The following is a 14,266-nucleotide window of genomic DNA, read 5'->3' as shown; positions in this document are numbered from 1 at the left end:
TGGGTGTGGTGGCTCACACCTGTAATTCCAGCACTTTGGGAGGCCAAGACAGGTGGATCACCTGAGGTCAGGAGTTCAAGACCAGCCTGACCAACACAGTGAAACCCCATCTCTACTAAAATTACAAAAATTAGTTGGGCATGGTGGCGGGCACCTGTAATCCCAGCTACTCGGGAGGCTGAGGCGGGGGAATCGCTTGAACCTGGGAGGTGGACATTGCAGTGAGCCATGATCATGTCACTGCACTCCAGCCTAGGTGACAGAATGAGACTCCATCTCAAATGTATCAATAAAATTAACTAACTTAAGACTAAGGGAGAAGTGCCATATAAGAATCTTTAATTATTTTTTTTAAATGTTTCAAAAAATATAAGATTCCATTCATGAAGGAGACCTTGCACATCAGGAGTGCTTATAGGTAACCCTGAAACCCTGAAATGAATGAACCAATCACTGAAAGCACCAGAGTTCTTTCTTACTTATACACAATTTCCTTTGTGGCTTAGCAGGAGAGTCGACTCCTCATGGTCACTCAACAATCCAAGTGATCAAATAGCCACTACCCATGGTGTTGCTGGCCACCATGCCAGAGGGAACACATAGGCATCGGGGGCTTCAAACTGTCCATTCAGTGCCCTATCCTGAAAGGGACACCTATTACCTCCCTAGAAGGGGGCTGAAAGTCCAATCCTACCTAGGTTTCCTACCAAAGAATAGAAGGGAACATCCCTAAACTGATGATTTAAAAAAAAAACAAACCACCAAACTACAACTAGTGCTTTATGTAAACATTCAGCTAGACTGAATGCTTTCCCCCTAAGATTGAGAATAAAGCGAGGTTGTCCTTTCTCATTGCTTTTATTCAACACATACTGAAAGCTCCAGTGCGAAAGACAATTAAAAGAAACAAAAAGCATAAACATTGGAAAGGAAACATGTAGTATAACAAAGAAAAAGAGAGAGAAGACAAAAATCTTTAATACCAGGAATGAATGAGGAGACATCACTACTGACCCTATAGACATCAAAATGATAATAAGAGAATACTGTGAACAACTCTACACATACAGATTTTACAATTTATTTGAAATGGACCAATTCTTTGAAAAATACAACCTATCACAATTCATTCAATATGAACCACATAATTTTTTTTCTTTCTTTTTTTTTTTTTTTTTGAGACGGAGTCGCTCAGTCGCCCAGGCTGGAGTGCGGTGGCGCGATCTCGGCTTACTGCAAGCTCTGCCTCTCCGTGAACTACATAATTTTAATAGCCCTTATGACTATTAAGGAAATTGAGTTTTTAACTTAAAAAACTACCATTAAAAGGTATCTCAGGGCCCAGATGGTGTCACTGGGTATTTACACCAAATGCTTAAAGAATTAGCACTAACGCCACACAATCTGTTGCATAAGATAGAAGAGGCAGTAACACTTCCCAGTTCACTTTATGAAGCTATTATTATTACCCTGATACCAAAACCGTACAAACCCAGTAATAAAAAGGTGGGGTAGGGTGACTACCACCTAGTGTTCCTCATAATTATAGATGTGACAATCCTTAACAAAATATTAGCAAATAGATTTCAGCAATATATAACAATAATAGTACACCATGAATAAGAAGGGTTTACACCAGGGAGGAGAAATTAGTTCAACATTTGAAAATTAATCCATGTAACCCACCATATTATCAGGCTATCAAAGAAAAACTATATGATCATATAAATCAATACAGAAAAAGCATTTCACAAAATTCAATATCTGCTCATAAGATTTTTCAAAAACTCAGAAAATTAAGAATAGAGAGGAGCTTCCTTAACTTGATAATGAACATCTACAAAAAACTTACAATGAATACTATACTCAACTGTAAACAACTGAATGTGTTCCTTCTGTCTTAGTCAGTTCCAGCTGCTGTAACAAAATATGACACACTGGGTTGCTTAAGCAACACTTTATTTCTTACAGTTCTGGGAATGATAAGAAAAGGAGCACAGTGCTGGCAGATTTCACCTCTGGTGAGGGCTCTCTTCCTGGTTTGCAGATGGCCACCTTCTTGCTGTATCCTCATGTGGTAGAGAGAAAGGTCTCATCTCTCTTTTTTTTATAATGGCATTTGGGAAATAAAAATGAAACCCTAAGCTCCTCAACTGGCTGAACGAACTCCCTCTTGGCCAAGCAGACCCCAAAGTAACCTTGAAAATTGAGTTCTAAGCCATGACAGGATGCGGAGGATCACACACTCCTCCTTATTACCCCCACCCCCTGCACACACACTTACTGCCATTAGACTTTTTTCCCTAAGGGCTAAATAGAAACCAGTCCTTTCAAAAGACTCCACTGCTGATATCAATCAAGCACCTGACACTGCTTCTCCCTTTTTTTGGTTTCAACACAATTGTCCAGCATTCCCTCCTGATAAGAGACCACTGACCACAGAGTGGTTCTAGCTGGTCTATGTGCGACAGCATGAAGCTCCATTGCCCATGTGCATGTTTCTCCTTTCATCACTCTTCCTATAGCTTATTAAATATGCATATTCGGCCATTCTACTGAGCATAAATTCCTGCTCCTGCTCCTTTTTCCTCTCTGTGGAAATCTCTGTTTCTGGCTTCTGGCCCAAGGCTATACTTCTCCGTCTGTCAGAATGGCCATGCTGCAGGCTGAAACCCCTTATGAGAAGTAAAACTCTCCTTTCCAAATGTATGAACCTCATCATTCTTCAGTTGACATGATTGGTGATGAGGATGGGATCTGCAGAGAGCCCCAGGTTCTCCCAGCATGATTGGAAGTCAATGCACCAAGGTCTTTGGCTCAGCTGTCTCCCCAGCTGACCACACAGGGAAGAAGCCAGGTAAGGTCCACTGGATCTGAGATCTCCTGCTTTTAGACTGAAGACTTCAGAGACTTTTATTTCTCTCCACCCCTTCCCTTTATGTCTTCCTGTTTCCTCCCCAGTCCCTGCCCTGGTTCCCTCCATCTAGACTCTGGAGGGAATGCCTTTGTTGGCCCAGGTTTAGGAGGGGACCTTCCCAGTCCAGTCAGACTCAGCTGGTCCATAAGATTTTATGAGGACTCTCACGCTAAGAACACTCCAACGGACCCTTCCTAAGGTGAGCGTCATTACGGAGAACCCGAGTGCTAGGCAAGAACCTTAGTTCTAAGGGGAAAGCATAGAGAGCCTTAGTTCTAAGAGAACAGATGCTGATCAGCCAGCATAAGAGACCCCAGAGGCTTCCATGTTTAAAAATGATGGGGTGATTGGATTTCTTTTTTAAAAAGGAAACATGATAGTGTCATGGCTAGCCTTAAAAACTCTCTTGAATAAATGAAAGAGAAAAATCTGACCTAAAACAAAGCTAAAATCTTCGGAGGCTCAAACTCCTTACTTCAGATGGCCTGAGGGAATAACAAAAGCCATCGTTCTTTGCAGTCTAATAGTTAAAATTCTGTAATTTCACTGCCATGGCTTGGGTTTGATTCCTGGGCAGGGAACTCTTTTGGTTTGATATTTGTGTGACTTTTCCCAGTTATTAATGCTTTTCCATTCCATCGACAGCTTTTGATTTCCTGTCTTCTGCTCATGCAGGCAAACTGGGATTTGGGGTCTTTGTGTGTAGACCATCAGCTAGGAAGCTAAGACCCTAGTAAATATAGCCAGATAGAAATGTGGGTTGTGCCTCATTTATGGCGAGTGAAACTTTCCTTTCTTGGAGCTGTGATATGGTTTGGCTGTGTCCCCACCCAAATCTCATCTTGTAGATCCCATAATTCCTACGTATTGTGGGAGGGACCTGGTGGGAAATGACTGAATGATGGGGGCAGATCTTTCCCTTGCTGTTCTCATGATAGTGAATGGGCCTCACAAGATCTGATGATTTTAAATACGGGAGTTTCTCGGCACAGGCTTCTCTCTTTGCCTGCTGCCATTCGCGTAAGATGTGACTCGCTCCTCCTTGCCTTCCACCATGATTGTGAGGCCTCCCCAGCCACATGGAACTGTGAGTCCAGTTAAACCTCTTTCTTTTGTAAATCACCCAGTCTCAGGTGTGTCTTTCTTAGCAGCATGAAAACAGACTAATACCAGCTGTCATTTGGGTGATTCTGGATCTTGTGACAACTGCCTTGCACCTGTTTCGAGATGTTTCATGTATCCTTGGTTAAGTCTTGTTGGTTTCACTTGGAAAGTTACCTTTGGTAAAGAAGTTCAAAAGCCAGAAATATAAGCTGTTTGTCCTGGCTAAAATCTGTTAATAAGATACTTGAATGGATTATTTTTTCTTTTAAATAATTCCAAGGTTAGAAGTCAGATTAATTAAAAGCTGATTGCAAGCTATAATTATATATATATATATATATATATATTTTTTTTTTTTTTTGAGACGGAGTCTGGCTCTGTCGCCCGGGCTGGAGTGCAGTGGCCGGATCTCAGCTCACTGCAAGCTCCGCCCCCCGGGTTTACGCCATTCTCCTGCCTCAGCCTCCCGAGTAGCTGGGACTACAGGCACCCGCCGCCTCGCCCGGCTAGTTTTTTGTATTTTTTTTAGTAGAGACGGGGTTTCACCGTGTTCGCCAGGATGGTCTCGATCTCCTGACCTAGTGATCCACCCGTCTCGGCCTCCCAAAGTGCTGGGATTACAGGCTTGAGCCACCGCGCCCAGCCAATTATATTTTTTAAAAAGTCTTTATGCTGGCCGGGTGCGGTGGCTCATTCTTATAATCCCAGCACTTTGGGAGGCCAACGTGGGCAGATTACAAGGTCACGAGATCGAGACCATCCTGGCCAACATGGTGAAACTCCATATCTACTAAAATACAAAAAATTAGTTGGGCGTGGTGGTGCACACCTGTAGTCCCAGCTGCTCAGGAGGCTGAGTCAGGGGAATTGCTTGAACCCAGGAGGCAGAGATTGCAGTGAGCCGAGATCATACCTCTGCACTCCAGCCTGGTGACAGAGCCAGACTCCATCTGAAAAAAAAAAAAAAAAGAAAAGAAAAGAAAAAGCTTTTAGGGTTTTCCTTTTTGAATCCTGTTTTTGAAAAATAAAAATTATTCTCAGTCAACTGATTTTTGTGTGTTTCTCCATTTATCTGTGTCTGTACCTCCTTCGTCTTACCACCCCTAATGCTCACGTGACAGGACCTGAGATAGTTTCTAACAGCCTATAGAGTTGAAAGGATAAAATAGAATGATGTCTATTTGCATGTGGCATGGCTGTTCACATAGAAAATCTCAAGGAATCTACAAAAAACAAACAAACAAACAAAGTCCTAAAATAAATGAGTTTACCAAGGTGGCAGGATACAAGATAAAGACACAAAAATATGTTGCCTTTTTCTACATACTAGCAACGCACAGATCGACACTGAAATGTAAAATACAATGCCAGTTACAATCACTCAGAAAAAAGGTGGAATACTTAGGTGTAAACTGTATGAAATGTACACAATCTGTATGCTGAAAATAATGCTGATGAAAGAAATCAAGAAAGCTCTAAATAAACGGAGGGACTTATTTTGTTAATGAACTAGAAGACTTAACACAGTAAAGATGTAAATTCTCCCCAAATTGATAAATAAGCTTAATGCAATTGTCATCGAAATTCCAGCAATCTTTTTGGTAGACACAGGTAAGATTATTCTAAGATGTATGGGGAAAAAGCGAAGGAACTAGAATAGCTAAAATATTTTCGTAAAGGAAGAATGAAATGGAAGTAATCAGCCTATCGAACGTTATTTCAAATATTATTATGTAGTCACAAGACTGTATGGTATTAGCCGTGTCCATCTGTGCATTGCTACTTTGTAGAAAAAGGCAATTGATTTTTGTGACTTTATCTTGTATCCTGCCACCTTGGTGAACTCATTTATTTGTTTTAGGGTTTTGTTGTTTGGTTTTGTAGATTCCTTGGGATTTTCTATGTGAACAGCCATGTCATCTGCAAATAGACCTCACAGTAGAGGTACAAGACACATAGGTCAAAGGAACAGAGTAGGTAACCCAGAAATAGACTGACACAAATGTGCCCACCCAATTTTTGACAAAGGTAAAAAAGCAGTACAATTAAGGAACAAATCGTGCCATCATACATCCTTAAGCAAAAAAGAAAAGGAAAGGAAGAGGAAGGGAAAGGAAGTTCGTAAAGAAGAAAGAACGAATAAAGAAAAAGAACGTCAATCTAAGTCTCACACCTTATAAAAATATTAGTGCAAAATATAGATCTCAGACTAAAATATGAAACATGAAACTCTAAAACTTTTTTAAAAATAGGAAAAAATCTTCATAATCTAGGGTTTGGCAAAGAGTTCTTACTTGACACCGTGAGTATGACCCATAAAATTAAAAATTGATATATTAGTCTTCATCAAAATCGAAAAGTTTTGCTCTGCAAACAACTCTGTTAAGAGAATGAAAAGATAAGCTTCAGACTGAGAGAAAACATCTCATCTCACATCAGCTCAGAGTGAGAATTCACTCATTACTGTGAGGAGGGCACTAAGCCATGACCCAAACACCTCCTACGGGGCCCCACTTCCAATACTGGGGACTGCACATCAGCATCAGGTTTGGAGAGGACAAACATCTAAACTACATCACACCACTGCTTTGGAAATAGATCAGCAGTTTTTTTCATTTCCAATTCACATACTTGCCACCCTACTCAGCAGCCCCACTCCTAAGTATTTTCCCAAATCAAATGAAGATAGATGCTCACTCAAATACTTGTACATGAACTCTTATAGCAGGCAGCTTAATTGATAATTGCCCCCAACTGGAAGCAACTCAAATGTCCATGAACTAGTGAATGGACAAAGAGTCACCAGGAAAAAACTGCAGCTACAGGCAACAGCAAGGATATTCTCAAAAGCATCATGCAGAGTGAATGAAATTCATACCAAAAAGGTCACTTCAGCGGTGTTCAGGGGGTGGTTTGGCAGGGTTGACTGCACAGGGGCACGAGGGAAATTTGGCAGGGGATAAAGCTGTTCGGTATCATGATTGTAGTGTGGTTCCATGAGTAGGTGTGCGTTTGTCAAAACTCGTGGAACTGTACACTAAAAAGGGAGACTTGTACTAGCATCCTCACTAAATCTGACTTTTTAAAGGGCAAAGAAAGAGATGCAAGACTTCTAAACTGAAAAAATAGGCAACACTATTGGGAGAAATTAAAGAAGATCTAAATAGAGAAATATACCATATCCATGGATTGGAAGACTCAATGTTGCCAAGACATCAATTCTCTCCAAATTAATCTGTAAACTCAATGAAATCCTGACTGCATCGAACACAATGCGTTTTTGGTGTGTAGAATCTGACAAGCCCATTTAAAAAATTCATTTGTAATTGCAAAGGAGCAAGAATAATAAGAACAACATTCAAAAGAAATAAAAATGGGCCAGGCGCAGTGGCTCACATCTGTAATCCCAGCACTTTGGGAGGCTGAGGCAGGCAGATCGCCTGAGGTCAGGAGTTTGAAACCAGCCTGGCCAACACGGTGAAACCCCGTCTCCACTAAAAATACAAAAATTAGCTGGGCGTGGTGGCACACGCCTGTAGCCCCAGCTACTTGGGAGGCTGAGGCAGGACAATTGCTTGAACCCAGGAGGTGGAGGCTGCAGTGAGCCGAGATTGTACCATTGCACTCCAGTCTGGGTGACAGAGCAAGACTCCCTCTCAAAATAAAATAAAATAAAATAAAATAAAATAAATATGAAGGCATATTATAAAGCTACAGTAATGCAGACAGTGTGACATCACACAAGGATTGGCAACTTGATCAACGGAACAGAAAAGAGGCTCAGAAACAGTCTCCACACAGCCCCAGATCAATGACGAAGGCAGAGCTGGGAGGAGGCAGTGGGGGCTAAGATCTTCTCTGTTAATGGTGTGGCATCACTTGGGGAAGCATGGGGAAGATGTGGTTTTTTGTAGTTTTTGTTTTTTTGAGACAGAGTCACGTTCTGTTGCCCAGACTGGAGTGTGCACTGGTACAGTCTCGGCTCACTGCAACGTCCATCTCCTGGGTTCAAGCAATTCTCCTGCCTCAGCCTCCTGAGTAGCTTGGATTACAGGTGTGTGCCACCACACCCAGCTAATTTTTTTGTATTTTTAGTGGAGATGGGGTTTCACCATGTTGACCAGGCTGGTCTCGAACTCCTGACCTCAAACGATCCACCCACCTCGACCTCCCAGAGTGCTGGGATTACAGGCGTGAGCCACCGCGTCTAGCCTTAGAAGATGTGTTTTGAACCCCCCTTCACACCATATGCAAAAATCAATTCCAGAGGCACCAGGCCAATAAGGCTTCAGATGAAAACACAGAACATCGTTGTGGCCTGGGAGTCTGCAAAGATTTCTTAAACAGGGCTGCAAAAGAGCCCACCATGAAAGACAAAGTTAGGTAAATTGGGTTATGCAGCAATTAAGACCCAATTAGGAAGGCAAAAAGGCAACCCACAGAGCGGTTGTTCACTGAGAGGATTTGTCACAGGGAGGATTTCCATCCAGAACGGAAAGGAAAGGCAACCCCACTGAAAACCGACAAGCCCCTCAAACAGAAGCTTCACCCGAATGGCAAAAATAAAAAAATGGGCTGGGCAGGTGGCTCATGCTTGTAATCCCAGTGCTTTGGGAGGCTGAAGCTGGAGGATTGCTTGAGTTCAGGAATTTGAGACCAGCCTGGGCAACATAGCAAGACCCCATCCCTACACACACATATGCACACAAAAGAATATTAAAATGCTGGCCCAGCGTCGTGGCTCACGCCTGTAATCCCAACACTTTGGGAGGCCGAGGTAAGTGTATCAACTGAGCTCAGAAGTTCGAGACCAGTGTGGCCAACATGGTGAAACCTGTCTCTACTTAAAAAAAAAAAAATAGCTGGGTGTGGTGGCGGGCACCTGTAATTCCAGCTACTCAGTAGGCTAAGGCAGGAGAATAGCTTGAACTCAGGAGGTGGAGGTTGCAGTGAGCTGAGATGGTGCCATTGCACTCCAGCCTGGGTGACAAGAGCGAGACTGTCTTAAATATATATATATATTTTTTAATATATATATATTTATATTTATAATATATAAAATATACAAAAACATATATTATATATATATATATTAAAATGTTTAACATGGTTATTCATCTGGAAAAACGTAAATTAAAACTGCAATGCAACACCTGCCCACCAGAGGGCGAACAGGAAGGATGCTGCTTTGTAATCTATGGGGTGGCCTTTGAGTCCTGTGTTGTGTCATTACCCTCGAGGGGCAGCGTGGGTGGCAGGCGTGGGTACCTTCCCCAGGTCGCGCTGGTCTGTCGGGATGTGTTCAGGACAGCAGTGGACACGGCCGCTTCCAACAGAGTCCCCACCCACCCTGCTGCTGACTCCATGGGTCCCTCACAAGGGAAGAGCCTTGTTCCCCCAAATCATTTCCCAGCCCTGCTCTGGCAGCCACCACAGCACCCTGGAAATGCTGAGTGTCCCATCTCATGTAACTGTTGCAGCTGCTCCCGTAACCACTGTGCTCCCCCTCCCCCGATGGGGACCCCCGTGACCTGGGACAGCCGCCCCACTCCAGCCTGACGTGGCCCCGGCTCCACTAGACTTCAACATGGATTTTTCCCTGTTGACCCCCATCCCTCAACAACCACGTAGATGATAAGCCATAGATTCCGCAACCTCTGGACCCCCTCCCCCTGCAGCTGCCTCTTTCCCAGGCTTGGGGGCCGCATGGCACCCCAAATCTCACACACCTGCTGATGGGTTCAGAGCTACCCCCTCCACTGATGGCGGACCTGCCTCCAGGGTTTCCACATCTTAATTCCGCTGCACAAGTCCAGGGAGGTTCGTTCGTTCTTTCCTTTCTTTCTCTCTTTTTTTTTTTTTTTTAAGACCGAGTTTCACTCTCGTCACCCAGGCTGGAGTGCAGTGGCAGGATCTCGGTTCAGTGCAACCTCTGCCTCCCAGGTTCGAGCAACTCTCCTGTCTCAGCCTCCCGAGTAGTTGGGACTACAGGTGTGTGCCACCACGCCCAGCTAGTTTTCATACTTTTAGTAGAGACGGGGTTTCACCATGTTGGTCAGGCTGGTCTCGAACTCCTGACCTCGGGTGATCCTCCCGCCTCAGCCTTCAGGGGTGTTCTAACTCTGGCACTGATCCCTACAGAAGAGTGGGGAACGCAGTGACAAATTAGAAGCAAGTCCAACATTGCAGGCAGCTGGAGCTCCCGGGGCTGGATTGTGTACAGAAAGGATGCCGAGCCCACAGGCAGCCCCTGAGGAGTCTGTCACCTTGAATCTGGAAGGATTTAACTCATACAAAATTCGCCTCACCGGAGGATGCGCGGTCCCGGCCGCTGACGTCCCCACGATGGCCACTGGGTGGAGCCTGAGTCCTCTGATTGCGTGGAAGGGCCCTGGGAAAAATCGGGCCTAATTTTACAGAAATATTGGTGGAAAATGTGACCCAAGAAATTCAGCCCATCCCGCTTTCGTCCGCGTGTGTGACAACCTGGGGGACAGCAACTGTCGGGCAAGACTCGGAAGCCCCACCGAGTGGACCACGTGGGCTTTTACCAGGAGTCTTTCAGTGGCCCTAACCCTCGTTCTGAGACACCTGCCGTGCCTAGGCCACCCATCGCTCGCTCTGCAGCCTGAGTCGCAGTTAACTAAACCGGATTCTTCCAAGGTAGGCTTTGCTGTCACCGTGAGACGGATGTTCACTGGGTCCACCGAGCCGCCCACCAAGGCACGGTGACCATCACCATGTGAGCTGTGCACGGGGAGCCCGGCTCGGACGCCGAGAAGCTGAGACTCACACGGCTGCCTCCCACCCACTGCAGCATGCTCAGACCCCGCAAGGGCCTGGGGTGCCTCCATGGGGATACCTCTGAGATCCCAAAGCACGCCCCTGGCCGTGCGTGGGGGACACTCTCCTCATGAGGTGGGAGTGTTTGCTAGCAGTTCCTGGGGGTGCCCTGTGGGTCAAGCTAATTTGGAAACGCTGCCACGGCACTGGCCTCTCCATGTCCGTGACGGTGCATTGAAGAAAGGCAGCTCCACCCTAGGACACAGGTGGGCGTCATGACCATGACAACCAGCAAGCCGAGGGGGCATTCGGGACAAGAGGGATGGTGGACATAGGAGGGCACCTCAGGCTCAGGCCCCAGCAGGCCCAGAGCACACAGCGGCCAGGTGGGTCTCAGCCTCCAGAGTGTTGCTGACTTGCTGATGAGGAAGGAGGGAAGCAGGGAGGGAGAGGGGAGGGAGGCGGAGGGAGAGGGGAGGGAGAGAACTGCTGAGCCCGCCTGCAAGGCAGGAGGTGTTGAAGGAGAATCCTGTCGGTCCCAGGTCCCGCCTCCCTTCTGGTTCCTTCCACGGGTGACCTGCACAGTGGGGTCCCAGCTCCCTTCCCGTGCCTTTCGGGGGTGGCTGGTGCGTCCCAGTGCTGTGCTTGCTGTCTCGGCAGAATTCTTTTCAGTTTGTGTTTTTTTTCCCACTTGTTTTCAGAAAGGAGTTCCGGCCCGGGGTTCCAGGCCTGTTTGCTATGGAAGAGCAGGCTCCTGGAGCATCGCCAAGGCCCGTTGCCTGGATGGAGGCAGTTTCCACGCGGCACATTTGGGTGGAAACGCCTAGAGGGAGAATCTGCAGAATCTGGGGGCACCTGACACCGGACGCTTCTCGGGCCCTCCGCAGGTGCGGCCAGGCTTGGGCCCTGACTGTCTCCCAGGTGACCTCCATCTCTGCCCCACCAGCCCGGCTCTGGTGAGTGAGAGTGGGGTCCCCAGGGGGCCATGGGTGTCTCCAACACTGCCTGGGCCATGCTGGCTCCTACCCTTCACACCTGGGATGCGGGCCAGTGGCCCACCATGGCTCCTGATCAGCTCTTGTGTCTCAGGCAAGGTCGCCAGTGGCAGTGTCAGCTGGGGACATCCGTGTGGCAGGGGAAGGTGATCAGGAACTGTTGGGTCTGTCGCTCCTTGATGAGTGGACCCAGCTCCCTCTGCTCAGAGCCTGTTTCCCCTCTGCCCTCCCGCTGTCCCTGTGGGATTCCCTGGGTGGAAGAAGCAGGACCTGATGGCATAGGCTGGGCACGGGGGCTCACACCTGACATCCTGGCTATTTGGGAAGCTGAAGCAGGAGGATTGCTTGAGCCGAGGAGTCAAAGACCAGCCTGGGCAAAACAGGGAGACCCCATCGCTATGTAAAAATTTTTAAAAGAATCTGATGCCACTGCTTTTTTTTTTTCCTGGGGAGATGGAGTCTCACTCTGTCACCCAGGCTGGAGTGCAGTGGTACGATCTCAGCTCACTGCAGCTTCTGCCTCCCAGGTTCAAGTGATTCTCCTGCCTCAGCCTCCTGAGTAGCCGGGATTACAGGTGTAGCTGGGATTACAAGCACACATCACCACACCTGGCTAATTTTTGTATTTTTAGTAGAGACGGGGTTTCGCCATGTTGGCCAGGCTGGTTTTGAACTCCTGACCTCAAGTGATCCGCCTGCCTCAGACTCCCGAAGTGCTGGGATTACAGGTGTGAGCCACCACGCCTGGCCTGCTAGTTGTTTTCAGTGAACATGTGTTCTCTCCAGGCCACAAGGGAGTCACCGTTCTGAGGCTGGAGGTGGCAGCCTCACAGGGTCCCCGTGGAATGGCTCCCAACTGGCCGGGAAGGTGTGTAGATGGGGTGGGATAGGCCACAGCAGAGCAGTGGGGCTTCAGGGACTGGCTGCGGCCCCACCCCACAGGCAGGCACAGGTCCTGGAGGACACACCTGGGTTTTCTCCTCCTCCACCAGGACCCTGGCCTGCAGAAGGCCCCTCACCACGCCGACAGGGGCCTGTAAAATGCAAACCCAGCTGTATCCACCAACTGCTTCCACCACGCAGGTGAAGCTGCCTTCTGCCCAGGGCCAGGAGCTCACGGGGCGTGGCCCGGCCACCTCGGCGACTTCATGGAGCACCACCCACCTTCACCCTTCACTGAGCCCCCACAGCTCTGCGCCTCAGGGACCCACCCCGGCGGGGCTCGCTCCAGGCGGGGGCTGGGCTGTCGCTGGCTCCACTGGGCCCCTCACACATGCTGTTCCCACCTCTGGAACACGGTTCCTGACTACTCCCGTCACCTCACCCCACTCACTTGGAAAGGTGGACGCCCGTCACAGCCCCACCCCGACCTGTGTAGCTCTGTGTGGGGCCCTGGCCGCACTGTAAGTTCCACAAGCCTCTGTGGACCGTGCGGGTGGCCGTCTCTCCCCATGCCCAGCACAGTAGCCAGCACATCCTGGAGGTGCACGCGGTGTGTGCCAGGTGAGCTGATGTCTACAGAGCTGCCACCTGCCACTCTGCCGTCCGCCTGCATTACTGGGTTTCTGGGCCGTTCCATTTATCCTTCAGATGAACACAGTCGCTCTCCTCCTTCCTGCTCTTTCTCTGCTCCGAAAGCCCCCTTGCTTCGGTGTCTGGGATCTGATGGGTAAAGTCTGATTTCACACTCAGTCCTCTGTGGTGCCACAGACCGTCCAAGGCCTGGTTCTGTCGGCCCAGCCCCACCCTCAGCTCTCGGCCAGGCCCCTGCGCACTTTGCTGACCATTATCAAGGTCGTTTCTGGGTACAAGCGTGTGGCTTCCCGAGGAGAGTGTGAACATTCCCACAACATCCAGGGAATCTCGAGTGTCCTCTTGTGCACAGAAGCAAACACGTGCTCACGGTCACACAAACAGAAATGTGTCTGTGGACATGCATCGCACGTGTGTGCTTACCCACACTCATGCCCACACACAGGCTCGGGCACACATGCTCACACGTGCACATGTGTGCACACAGGTCAGAGTAGCAGGAGTGCTGCCAGAGTCCCCCAGGCAGCCATTGCGGGGGCACAGCAAGGTCTCTGCTCAGCTCCCCCGACGGCCACTGCCCCACCTGTCTGGCTGCCATGGCCCCAGAGACCCAGCTCACCCAGGCAGTGACATCTATTCTATGTCCCCAAAGCAACTGGAAGCCGCTTGTGGGTGGAGGCTGGGAGACAGGATCCAAGGCCTCAGGGGCAAAGGTACGGCCTCATCCGCAACGGTTCTGAAGCTCATGGTGACCACGGGCTCCCTGGGAGTTTAGGGAAAGTCATGGCCTTTTCCCAGAGAAACAGGCAGAACCCCCATCAAGCGACATGTCGGGGGGCTGAGATTTCAGGGCCCTCAGGTGTGCCCTGGTCTAGATCTCTCCCAGGCCCATCCCAGTCCCATGAGGGCAGCCCAGCCCCAAGAACCTATCTGA

The 14,266-nt window shown here is 48.2% G+C and overlaps 1 long non-coding RNA gene across 1 annotated transcript; it reads left to right on the top strand.

Moving 5' to 3' along the window:
- The first annotated feature begins 10,395 nt into the window (after positions 1 to 10,395).
- Positions 10,396 to 13,302, top strand: LOC135967320 (uncharacterized). Its single transcript, XR_010581329.2, has 3 exons — positions 10,396 to 10,684; positions 11,506 to 11,760; positions 12,792 to 13,302. It is a non-coding gene; the product is annotated as an uncharacterized lncRNA (long non-coding RNA).
- The last annotated feature ends 964 nt before the right edge of the window (positions 13,303 to 14,266 follow it).

This window comes from Macaca fascicularis, chromosome 15 (genome assembly GCF_037993035.2).
Source record: "Macaca fascicularis isolate 582-1 chromosome 15, T2T-MFA8v1.1".
Lineage (NCBI taxonomy): Eukaryota > Metazoa > Chordata > Mammalia > Primates > Cercopithecidae > Macaca > Macaca fascicularis.
Note: the sequence above shows the minus strand (reverse complement) of the source record. Positions and strands in the feature narration are given on the sequence as shown.